The following is a 13,152-nucleotide window of genomic DNA, read 5'->3' as shown; positions in this document are numbered from 1 at the left end:
TATTAGACTTGGGTTATTGGAAAAAAAAAAGAATTGGTGCCAAGCCATACCTCTCACATCTTTCAATCTACATGTAACATTTTACATTTCACATGAAACCCAAACTTAACTCTGAGCTATATAGCCTGGTTTCTAAATTCAGAATCTCTAGCGACTCTAATGAATGATTCTATCCCGGTTGACCTTTAAAAAAAAAAAAAAAAAGGAGCATTTTACATTTAACCCCTAAAACTATCTTGGTGTTGTCCTAACACTGCAGATAATCAGAATCTTTGAGCTGTTTTTCTTTATCTGATAACCTTCTCCTTTGGGTGAAAGATGTAGACCCAATCACCTTGTTTTTATGTTTCAATTAGGTCATGGGATAGGACTGTAAGCAGGAGAAGACTAAGAACAGAATCCTGTGTCTTACACATAAAGATTCTGCAGCTTGGTGGCACTTTATTAATCAATAAGCTTTGGAAATTTGTTCTATCTCCATATCACATTGTAATAAGTTTTTCAGGTGTCTTCTCTATGTCTATACAGTCACCATGAGAAGGGCCATTTCATGCCTACTTGAATGTAGGCAGACACTTACTATAGAATTCCACTCATCTGTCACCTTGTATATTACCAAATAGGTAATGAGATAACCATGTGGCTGCCTAGAAATCAACTTTTTCTTTCCTAAACACTGAAGTGCAACCTATTTATTTGTCCACTCAAGAATTTTGAAGAAGAACCATGTCAATAGAAATATTTCCAACATTTCTTGAGTGTTCACCCATTGGTCGGTGCTAGCTCATGTGCTTGGCAATATTAATTAACTTAGTGCTCACATCAATCAACAAAAGATAACTATTGTCTGTCTTATAGTCAGGAAACCAAGACACAGAGGTAAGTCAGTTGCCTAAGGCCACACAACTAGAAAGTGGTAGAACCAGGGATGCAAACCAGGACCAGCTGGTGCCAAAATGTATCCTCCTATCCTCCTAGTCACTCCACACAACTTTTCCTGGCTTCTTGGTGTGCTGCTACCTCTGAATACACTCACAGTTCCTGTTCTCTGCCAGTTTCCTCCTTCATTCCCATAGCTCTCTTCCAGTTCATGATTTCTCAGCAGCAACTTAAAATACACATGCAATCCTTTACTCCCTCTACCCTTAAGATTTCACAGATATCAATATGAAAACTTCATTATTAAATGTACTGGATGCTCTCATACCTTCTTCCCAATGATACACTGAGTGGCTGCTCAAGCTTTAGTGGTTTAAAGCCAAGATCCTAGGTTTGGCGCCTGCTTTTGGCCCAGAGCATGATCCTGGAGTCCCAGGATCGAGTCCCACATCAGGCTCCCTGCATGGAGCCTGCTTATCCCTCTGCCCGTGTCTCTGCCTCCGTGGGTGTGTGTGTATGTGTGTGTGTGTCTCATGAATAAATCAATAAAAATAATAAATAAATAAATAAATAAATAAATAAATAAATAAATAGCAAGCCAGATCCTTAACACAAAAGCAGGAAGAAAGAATTGGACATATCTGCTTGCTTGAGCAAGAGCAATGGGGGAAAGGCAAAGGAAGAGGTAGAGAGGGAACCATAAGCAAGCTCCACACTCAGGTCAAGTGCGGGACTCGATCTCAGGACCCAGAAATCTTGACCTGAGCCAAAACTAAGAGTCCATCCCTTAACAGACTGAGTCACCCAGGTGCCCCAGCTTTTTGTCATTTTTAATATGACATCCTCCTCCTTAAGCAAGAGGTCAGTCTTTTTCTTGTCCATATTGTCTCTCTGATCAAAACTTAAATGAAGCCCTTTTTGCCATCTTATCATTTTTCCTGAACCTTGTGTTCTGGTTCTTATTATTGGGAGAGAATTTTGTTACACACTGTACAGGTTATGATGTATTAGAGGACAGAGATCTGATGAAAATTTGAGATGACAATTTGGGGATAATTTAAAAGAAGTCTGTAGCAAGGAACCAAGGAATACTAGGAAAGTAAAGACTCTTATCAAATGAACTACGTACAAAGAGATAATTGACATCCTTGTGGGATACTTAATGATATCTTGAAGAAGCAAATTTTGGGTCACAGTGGGCAAGGGAAGTGAACATCTGTTAGTGGAAAACAATCAATATGGCTTTCTCGATGCAGGCTATGCCTGGCCCAAGTGGTAATGAAACTGTAGTAACTAGCTTCATGGAAAGATAAGTGTGGGAGAGGAGAATGTTGAAGGGAAGGCTTGGAGAGGTGTGTCTTCTTTACTCTAGCCATTTAGCCAGACATCGCCTACCATTTTGGAGTCACAGAGAGAATATGTGACTTGCAGTGGATCACACACCTGCTTAAGGACACACTTTTAGGACTAGAATTCAGGTCTCTTGTTTCCCAGGCTGGTATACAATAGTCTGAAATCTATGTCAAAGATAACTTGTCTCTGGGCTAGATTTAGAAACTTAAAGGTCTCAAACAAACAAACAAAAGATACTGTAAAATAAAAAAGTGAAGAATAAAAAGTATAAAGCAATACAAAACCATAAAACAAGGGCAGAGAAGTCCAACAAAATCCTGAAGTTTTTGTTTGCTTATTTTTTGTTCATGACAACTATTTTGATGTTTCTTTCACAATATCAAAAACAATTTTTACAAGGTGTTTCATGCCTTCTATTTCCCTTCACACATATATTGTAATACCGGATTTTTATGTGTTTATGGACTCTGGTCTAGCCCAGCTTGAACTAACTGGTGTGTGAAGGGGAGCCATAGAGAAGAGCCAGTGCCACATGGAAGCTACCAAAGCAAATGTTCTGGTCAAGAAGACAAATGCCACATTCAACAAGCAGCATCAGATGGAATATCCTTAGGATATAATATATGGGGTATGGGTAGTAATATAATAGATTTCTGAAGATCAAGTAATAAATGGGTGCTGATGAAGCCAAGGAAAATTTATTGGAGACACAGGCTTTAAGCAGAGTTAGAAGGAAGTGACAAGACATTCCAGGCAGAACTGTAAGGGAGGAACTGGACTATAATGTCATGGGATACAGCCATTGAGTTGGAGAACAGTGGGAAGCTCGGCAAATGGAAGGGTGGGGCCAGGTTGTGGGAAAATTTGAATGTTATTTCTTTTTTTTCTCTTAAAGATGTATTTATTTATTTTGGGAGCAAGAGGGAGGGAGAGCATGCACAAGTGGGCGGAGGGGCAGAGGGAGAGAATCTTCAAGCAGACTCCACGCTAAGCTTGTCCTTGATCTCACAACCCATCAAAGCACCACATCACTTAACCGACTGTGTCACCCAGGCACCCCTGAATGTTTTCTTCAAAAAATGTTTCTTTCATATGTAATACATGTGGTGGGCACTGGGCAATTGAAGAGCAAGGTCCATGGACTTTGTAGTTCAGAAAAAAAAGATGTTTCATTCCAAAGGAATGTCATAGTAGAATAAAGGTGATGAGAGTGCAAACACAAGTGACTGCCTGAGCGTGCCAGAGGACCATCTAGCTCAATCTGAGAGGACTGCCAGGCAAATCCATATGAAAGATGAAATGTATAAGCTGGACCTAAGGGAAATTAGGAGTTCAGTGAGGAGTAAATGAGAGTAGCATTCAGGGTAGAAGAGGGAATAGCAAGTGCAAATAGAGGCAAAAGAGAGCCACCTGGAAGATATTTTGTGTAACCCAACATAGAAGGAGAGGTGACAAGTGATGCAAAATCATGCTGGGGTGGAGGTGGCAGCAGGTCATGATGCCCTTCAACAAACACAGGCTGAGCCCTTACTATCAGGAGGTATGTGGAGCATATGGATGCATGTCTTACCATTCCTGCCCTGCAGGTGTTTACAGCATGGCAAGGTGACAGGTAAGTCACTAAATATTTACAAAGGCATATGCTAAGTACCATAAAAAAGATAGTGCACAGACAGGAGACCAACTGAGCCAATCAATTCATGGAATTTTGCCCACAGTTTATCCTCATTCCTTCAACAAATATTTATTGAGTACCTTCTCTTATGTTAGGAACTAAGGATATAAAAGCATATGAAATTTATTTCCTGTTCTTAAGGAGTTCACAATCTCCCAAGTGTGACATACAAGAAAGTTAACATTTACACTCAAGCATAGTAAGGGTCTTGGCAAAGATACTCACAGAGGACAGTGGGAGAATGTTAAATATCCCGCCTAAGGATCAGAGAAGGCTGAAGGCTGAAGGTAGAGACCAAAGATTGTTTATTAAAGGCTAGGTAAGAGACTGTTCTATGGGCAGAAGCGACCTCTCTATATATATGGGCTGGTCCATACAAACCTGCCAGTGTGATCACTCATGGATATAGTGTTGCAGTGCATATGGAAATGCTCTGTAATGTGCCTCCTAGCACAACTGCCCTGCATTATGGCTCAGCATAATTTCATTTTAATAGACCTCAAATCAGTCCTCTCTAGAGAGTGGACCGTATATTCAGACGGTTTCCCTGGCCATGATTTCACCACTTGCTTTCATGTTTTAATCACATCTTCTAATAAAACATGAGCCTTTTAAAGGCAGTCATTCTTTCAGGGATCAAAGTCACCTAGGAGAGTTTGGTTGCCTGCCAATTTGAAGTCTGGCTCTGATTTGCTAGGCAAAGAAAGATTGTCCCTAAGATAAATATTTGGAATTCGAGAGACATGGCCAGACTGCAATATTATTAAGTTATGGGGGATTACATTTGGAGTTTCAGCTCATAAGTATATCTATCCTCTTAATTTATTTGGTTAAATAAAAGATACATGAGAAAACAATGAGGCTTAAAAGCACAATATTAGTAGCAAATCTCAGGATAAACTTGTACTGAACAAATATTAAGTCAGAAAAAAAAAGAAAAATCTAAATTTATAGTCAGAACTTTTGTTCTAACTTTTACTGTCCTAATTAAAGACATCTGCCTTACAGAGGAAATAAGAAAGTGATTTTAGGGTACCTGGGTAGCTTCATTGGTTACATGGTTAGGAGGCTGCCTTTGGTTCAGGTCATGATCCCAGGGTCCTGGGATCAGCAAGAAGCCTGCTTCTCCCTCCCTCTCTCTCTTCCCCTCTCAAATAAATAAATAAAATCTTTAAAAAGTGATTTTAAAAAGTTATTTTAGCATAGCTTTCTTGCTTTTAGTCTTGGCCCAGAAAAAAAAAAAAAAAAAAGAAAGACGAATTCTACTGTTGTAAGAAATTTTCTATACTTATAGGAGGACCACTAACCTAAGATTCAGGAAACTTGAAATTCTAACCAAGAAGCTCAGCTCTATCTGTCCTTGGATTACTCTCTCTTTGAAAGGAGATACATAATAGGAGCACTAATAGAAAGACCAACTTTCTGAACCTCTGCAATTTGAGATTGTTATATTAATCCAGGGTAGGTTGACAGGTAGAGCTTGGAACCAAAATAGAAGTCATTGCTAGTGGCTGCTGAAGCTTGTCCTAAGGAGGAGGGTGTGGTCTCCTGGCCCAGAGGTAGAGTAGGATGATTAATTAATGGAGACAGACCATGGACCAAGCCAGATTTCTTCCTTCTCACTGTAAGAGAGAAGGAAGGGTGAGGACAGAAGTAGAACATTTAGGATGTTATATTTGAAGACCATTCAGTTCCAAAGAGCATATCCATACAAAATACAGTGGTCAGATGTCCTGGAGGTTGAAGGATTTTTGTGAGTTAGATGGAGCCATTAGGAATAATTGAGTTGATACACTTTTCGGTTTTACATACTGACCTCTCAGAATAAACATCACTATTTTACACACAAAGAAAAGACTCTATCAAATGTGATGGTACATGTCAAACTACCTTAAAAGTTCTGAAATGAAGAATTCAAGATAAGATAATATCACTCACATCTAAAGAGCCATTTGCCTAATTTCCCAAATACGCTGGAATTCATCATGAGCATTTGACAACTCTTATGCCTAGTAGGTCTCTCAACACAGTGAATGGTACAATATTTATACAGTTACTGGGTACATCTTAGTTTTATTTTATATCTGGGAAATTTTAGCTGAAGATGAGTAAACTTGAACTTTGAATTTGAACATTGTTCAGATGCTGTATATCCTCATAACTCTTAGCCTGATCAATTAACATTTAAAACTATATTACTCAAAGGTCATCTAAACTATCACTCCACACTCATTTAAGACAGCTGTTATTTTTTAAATTTAAATAACAAGCACTGATTGAATCACTACATTGTACACCTGAAACTAATATTACACTATATGTTAACTGATATTTTAAAAATAATAAATAACAAGTATCAATGAGGATGAGAAATTGGAACCTTTAGACATCACAAGTAAAAAATGTATAAGGATACAGCAGCTAGGAAAATCAGTTTGGCAGTTTCTCAAAAAGATAAACATAGAATCACCATATGATCCAGAAATTCCACTCTTGGATATACAACCCCCCCAAAAATTTGAAACTAGGGACTTGTACTACAATGTTACTAGCAGCATTAGTCACAATAGCCAAAATGTGGAAACTACCCAAAATATCCAATGATAGATAAGTGGCTAAACAAAATCTAGTAAACATATACAATGCAATATTGTTTAATCTTAAAAAGGAGTGAAATTCTGATACATGCTACAATATGGATGAACCTTGAAAACCTTATGCTAAGAGAAATAAATACTTTGTCCTAACTCATATGAGGCACCTAGAATGGGTAAATTCACAGAGATAGAAGGTAGAAGAATGATTACCAGGGACTAGAGGGAAGACTAGTGAGAGTTATTGTTTAACGGATACAGAGTTCTATATTTGAGATGATGAAAAATTATGGAGGTGGATAGTGGTGAAGGTTACACAACAACATGAATGTGCTTAATGCCACAAAATTATACATTCGAAAATGGTTAAAATGTTAAGTTTTACATTAGGTAATTTTACCATATTAAAATAAGACAAAGCTAGTCAACCACTATAATATCAAAAAGTCATCTTGAATTAATATTATGATATAGTAATGAAAAATAAGGAGATTGAACCAATTATCAAAAACCTCCCAACAAGCAAAAGTCCAGGACCATCAGATGGCTTTACTGATAAATGCTACCAAACATTCAAAGAAGTATTAATACCAATCCTTCTCAAACTCTTCCAAAAAATAGAAGAGGAGAGAATTCTTCCAAGCTCAATTTATGAGGCCAGCATTACTCTCAGACCAAAACTAGACAAAGATGCCACAAGAAAAGAAAATTACAGGCCAGTATCTCTGATGAACATGGATGTAAAGATCCTCAACAAAATATTTGTAAATTGAATGCAAAAATGCATTCCAAAAGTCATACTCCATGATCAAATGGAATTTATTCCAGAGATGCAAGGATAGTTCAAAATCAGCAAATGAGGCAATGTGATACATTGCATTAACAAAATGAAGGATAAAAATTATATGATCATCTCAATAGATACAGAAAAAACACTTGACAAAATTCAACATCCATTTATAATAAAAACTCAAAATAATGGGCACCTGGATGGCTCAGTTGGGTAAGCATCCAGCTCTTGGTTTTTGGCTCCGGTTGTGATCTCAGGGTCACTAGATTGAGCCCTGCATTGGGTTCTGAGTTTGGTGTGGAGTCTCCTTCTGCACCTGTCCCTCTCCTCAAATAAATAAATAAACCTTAAAAAATGGGTAGAGCAAAGAAAAAGGAAGGAAGGAAGGAAGGAAGGAAGGAAGGAAGGAAGGAAGGAAAATCCAATTTAAAAATTGGCAGAAGTCTAAACACATTTTTTCCAAGAAGACGTACAGCTGGCCAATAGGACATGAAGAAATCCTCAACATCACTAATCCTCAGGGAAATACAAATCAAAACCACAGTCAGTTCTCGTCTCACACCCAGGACCAAAATGATAAAAATAACAAGTGTTGGGGAGGATGTGGAGCAAAGGAACACTTATGCACTGTTAGTGGGAATGTTAATTGGTGTAGCCACTATGGAAAACAGTATGGAGGGCCCTCAAAAAGTAAAAATAGAACTACCATGTGATCCAGCAATTCCACTTTTGGTTATTTTTTTGAAAACTCTAAAACACTAACTTGAAGAGATACATGCCCCTCCATGCTTATTGCAGCGTTATTTACAATAGCCAAGATATGGTGACAATCTAAGTGTACACTGATGGATGAATGGATTAAAAAAAATTATGTGATACACATACACACACACACACACAGGCACACACAGGAAATATTATTTGGCCATATAAAAGGAATAAAATCTTGCTATTTGTGAGACAATAGATGGACTGCAAAGGTATTATGCTAAGGTAAAATAAGACAGAGAATGACAAACACTATATAATCTCTTTTATATGTGCCATCTAAATAATAATTATTTTTTAAAAAACGAGCTCATAGGTACAGAGAACAGATTGGTAGTTTCCAGAGGTGGGGGTTTGGGAGTGGGAGAAATGAGTGAAGGAGTACAAAATTTATTAAAAACTCTTTTAAAGAGTGAGTAAGGGCTTTTATTATTGATAACATATATGATCCAAGACTATACTGGGTCAACAAGATATGGGTATCCTAGCAGTGATCTCTCTTGGTAATCTATGATGTGCATCATCATATTCATGACTCTGCAAATAGAAATGTGTAGTACAAAATTGCATATCAGTGTCCTGTAATAAAATAACTTTAACTTTATATTTTCAAAGTTTCTTTGACTACAAAGCCTTATTTTTGTATATCACCTAGTAATATCCTGTAAAACTAGCATCGTCTAGGTTATCCTGTAAAACTAGCATCGTCTAGCATCATGAGGTTAGACTGTAGGACATACATGTGTTAGACCAACAGTTCTTAAACAATTTTTGCAAAGGACCCTACATGCTTAAAACTTTACAATAACAAAGAAACTAACCCACCCCTATAATAACAATGACAACAAAAGTCATCTTGAACTAACACAAAAATACCACAGTTAAAGCTTCTGCAACAATCTGGCAAATAAGTCATGAAATAAAATCTTTAAGAAAAATTTTCTCAGCACTTTCTCACTGAGTTTTCTGCTTTCTTTCTCCACAGTAAACATACTGATTTTTATCTATGACTAAAATCTGGATGAACTGACAGCATATGGATAAAATAGCTTACAGTAGAAGGGTGCCTGGGTAGCTCAGTTGGTTGAGCATCCAACTCTTCATTTCCACTCAGATCATGCTTTCAAGGTTGGGAGATGGAGCCCTGCATCAGGATCCATGCTGGGCATGGGGTCTGCTTAAAATAAAATTCTCTCTCCCCACCCCCTGCTGCCCCCACTCACACTCTCTCTTTGTCTTAAAAAAAAATTGCTTCCAATAGGGTAAGGAACAATGAATCTAGTAGAAGAAATGCAACACTCAATAGCTTGGGATCATTTAGAGTAAGGGCAAGCAGATCTGCACTTACCTCAAGAGTTCTTGCATTGGGGATCCCTGGGTGGCGCAGCGGTTTGGCGCCTGCCTCCGACCCAGGGCGCGATCCTGGAGACCCGGCATCGAATCCCACGTCGGGCTCCCGGTGCATGGAGCCTGCTTCTCCCTCTGCCTGTGTCTCTGCCTCTCTCTGTGTGTGTCTATCATGAATAAATAAATAAAATTTAAAAAAAAAGAGTTCTTGCATTGTAATTCTGTGGAGTATGAAAGTGAAAATTTGTCAAAGTTGACCTTGAACTAGCAAGAACATGAACAAGCATTGCAGTGCTTACGTATCTTCAGTACTTAAAGAATGCTAGAGTGCTATGTAGTTAATAAGCGTCCCATCCAAGAAAGGAATGGCAATTTTTAAAAAAGTTTAGTATAAAAAGATGTTAGTTAACTTTTTTAGAAACATGGTTTATTGGGGGTCAAGCCCCACTCTCTGATGATGTGAAATAAATGACGTTAGTGTACAGTAAGTAATGAGCAAATAGAGGTTGGCAAATTTTCAGAGAAGTTTGAGGCAAAGAACAAAAGTAATTTTAATCGACATCACTCTGTACACTGTCCAATATTTTATTCATAGACTTAAGAATATGTGGCAGCTGATTTTGATTTAAATTGAGGTGATTTAAACCTCTACTCAAGAAAAACCACAGTAAACAAATTTCTTCCTCAGAAAAGTACATTTTTGTTGTTTGACATACCCTTAATACATATTCTTCACAACTCAGATGGAATATAGAAGTCATTACTAGATACACAGAGTACACATTTTAAAATGGTGATTTTCTGATGTTTTTGAAGTATCATTCAAAAAATTGAAAGAATGACTTTGCTGTTTTATTTATTAAATATAACTCAGGCAGATATTAGCAAAGCACTTAGAAGATGAACCTTCAATTCAACTAGTTAGGTAATAATATTTGCTAATATTACCAAAAAAACACACTTACTTGGATTGACCAAAGAAAGTGGGAAGCACTCACAGACTGGCTAGGATTCCTTTTTTTTTTTTTTTTTTTTTTTAAGATTTTATTTATTCATTTGAGAGGGAGAGGGAGAAGCAGACTCCCCGGTGAGCAGAGAACCAGACATGAGGCTCTATCCCAGAACTCTGAGATCCTGGCTAGCATTCTTAAATAACAATAATATAATTAGTGATAATGTTTTCAAAATCAGCTTACATTTTATTGCATTTTCCAATAAATATGATCACACATTGCTTAGTACATGCTGCAAGCTTCTTTGGCTATATAACTCTCATAAAAATTTGTAAGGAATATTAGTCAGGGTTCTCCAGAGAAATAGAACCAATAAGATGTATAGAGAGAGAAAGAAAAAAATATTTATTATGCAGAATTGGCTCACACAATTTTGGAGGCTGAGAAATACTAAGATCTACAAACACAAAGCTGAGAGTCAGGAGAGCCAATGATGTATTATATCCTAATCAGAACTCTTTGGAGTTGTTTTCTAGTTATACTTCCTAGGTTATGTATATACGTGTGTGTGTTTGTGGTCTCTGTGTGTGCGTGTTCACTTTCTCAACCCCATGATTCTTACTCCTGCATTCTTGATTTATTTGTAGGGACCTTAATTTAAGCACAGCAAGTTTCAATAAGCCCTTCTTGTCCACTCTTCTCTGAGCCAATTTGTCCAATTAAGGGATATACTGAGTCCCACCAAATCATCTTAGTCCAATCATGCTCTCCATTTGATCCTTGTTGTAAGGCTGAGTTTAGCCAATTGTTTTTCAAAAGCTTTTTAGGTTTTATGCTTCAGCTCTTCTGGATGAAGAAGCAACTACTTCTTCCAATGCTACAAATCCTTGAATTTCACAACTCTTTCTATTCCCTTTCATTTCTTTTCTCAAACGACTTGATGTTTTTAGAGCTTCTTTCATGTGATAGCTTGGTACTAGTATTTGTCTTCTGACTTCTTCCAGTTACTGCAGGTAATATTTTTACCAAATGATTGCTACTGAGTAAGATAGAAAACGAGTCCTCTAGCTTTTGATAGACGTTTACTTACCACTTGCCAAATAACCAGGGGAAATGCAACGGATATTCAGTTATGATTGCTGTTAATTTTGGATTTTTGATGTTGTAATGTAGAACTCACTACTAGGCAGCAATCTCTATCTATGGCAGTCAGGCATAGCCTGGCATATGCTATTGCAACAAACAACCTCCATAATTTTAGAAACTTCTAACAGTATATGGCTATTTCCTATTGATGCTGCATGTTTGCTATGAGTTGGCTATGGACTCTGATCCATGTTTCTCACTCCTTGACCCAGACTAATGAAGCAACCACCATCTCAAATGCTGTCACTTACCGTGACACACAGAAAACAAGAACGTGTCAAATTGTGCACTGGCTCTCACCTTTGTTGTGTTTAATTGGCCAAAGCAACTTGCACAGATATAAATAAATACAAGGGAGTGAAGAAGAGCAATCTAATTATGTGTCAGAGGAGGTGAGTTAGATGTGTTTGGTTAATAGTAGTATTAACGGGATCCCTGGGTGGCGCAGCGGTTTAGTGCCTGCCTTTGGCCCAGGGCGCGATGCTGGAGACCCAGGATGGAATCCCACGTCGGGCTCCCGGTGCATGGAGCCTGTGTCTCTGCCTCTCTCTCTCTCTTTCTCTCTCTGTGTGACTATCATAAATAAATTTTTTTTAAAAAAGTAGTAGTATTGACTACCACACCCTTCCTAAGTGCATACATAACATGAGTTTTCCAAATAAAATTAGGTTTTAGTTTGGATGTACTTGGAAAGTTTTTAGTTTGTAATCCTTTGTCTAGACACAGTTGCATTTTTATAGATAGGATAACTGAAACTCTGACAATTTCTACAAAGAAACTCAGGAACTGAGTTTCAGGATGGAATCCTCACTATATTGCACAGGGCAATGTGTTAATGTAAATAGAACCCAGACTCTGTTTCAGTATGAACTAGATTCAAGTCTCAATCACACAACTATGTTTCTGAGCTTATGTGACTAAATTAGTTTACCTCTCCAAACTTCATACTCTTCATTCACCAAAGAAATATGTTAGAGCTTATTTTCCTATATGAGCTGTTGTATAGATACAGTTTAAAATATTATTGAAGGTACTTCAGCAATTCTATTTGTTATATTGACATTTATTTCTGGAGTGTGTAACAAGTCATTCAGTCATTCCATTGCTAGACTGAAGCTTATTGCCGAAGTGTGTCCTTTCGATATAGACAAGTCTTGTCTTGTGAGTTGAGCTTACACATCCAAGGACTCCTGAGGAAAAGGCAATTGCTCTTATCATGTGTGTGTTTCAAAAGTCTCACTCTTTAGGAAGTAACAGATTGTCTGATGAGAAGAGAGACTCAATTAGGCAGCCAACCAACAAAGCAGAGGTTTTTTATGATCAACAGTAAAGGCTCTGTGTGAAGTCAAATGTTTGTTTGAGAAAAGAAATCAGAGAACAGGATGCCAGTTAGAGCCAAAGTCCTTTATTGTAGCCAAGCTCAAAGATCTCTGAAAACAGATTCTCAAAGGACCATCCTTCAGTTTGACTGAAGAGTGAGCTGACCATGCTAATTCCCAAAGGAGCTTACTGAATTCATGGAATTTGATGGGTGGGAATCAAATAAAATGATGCTGGGCTTCATTCTGTTTCCTCTTGGAAAATCTATCTAAACTTTTTTTCTATAAGATTGTACTTATTTATTTATTCATGAGATACAGAAAGAGA

The 13,152-nt window shown here is 37.5% G+C and overlaps 1 long non-coding RNA gene across 2 annotated transcripts in view; it reads left to right on the top strand.

Annotated features, from left to right (window-relative positions):
- The window catches only part of LOC144291959 (uncharacterized), a 74,966-nt gene that overhangs the window by 56,394 nt on the left and 5,420 nt on the right, over positions 1–13,152 (top strand). Inside the window, exon 6 of one of the 2 annotated variants that reach the window (XR_013359501.1) lies at positions 2,709–2,863. The exons of the other annotated variant lie outside the window; for it this stretch is intronic. This is a non-coding gene — a long non-coding RNA (uncharacterized LOC144291959). Of the gene's footprint in view, positions 1–2,708; positions 2,864–13,152 lie in introns of those variants that run through there. 2 annotated transcript variants of the gene reach the window in all.

This window comes from Canis aureus, chromosome 20 (genome assembly GCF_053574225.1).
Source record: "Canis aureus isolate CA01 chromosome 20, VMU_Caureus_v.1.0, whole genome shotgun sequence".
NCBI classification, from domain to species: domain Eukaryota; kingdom Metazoa; phylum Chordata; class Mammalia; order Carnivora; family Canidae; genus Canis; species Canis aureus.
This window is presented reverse-complemented; position numbering and strand designations above follow the sequence as displayed.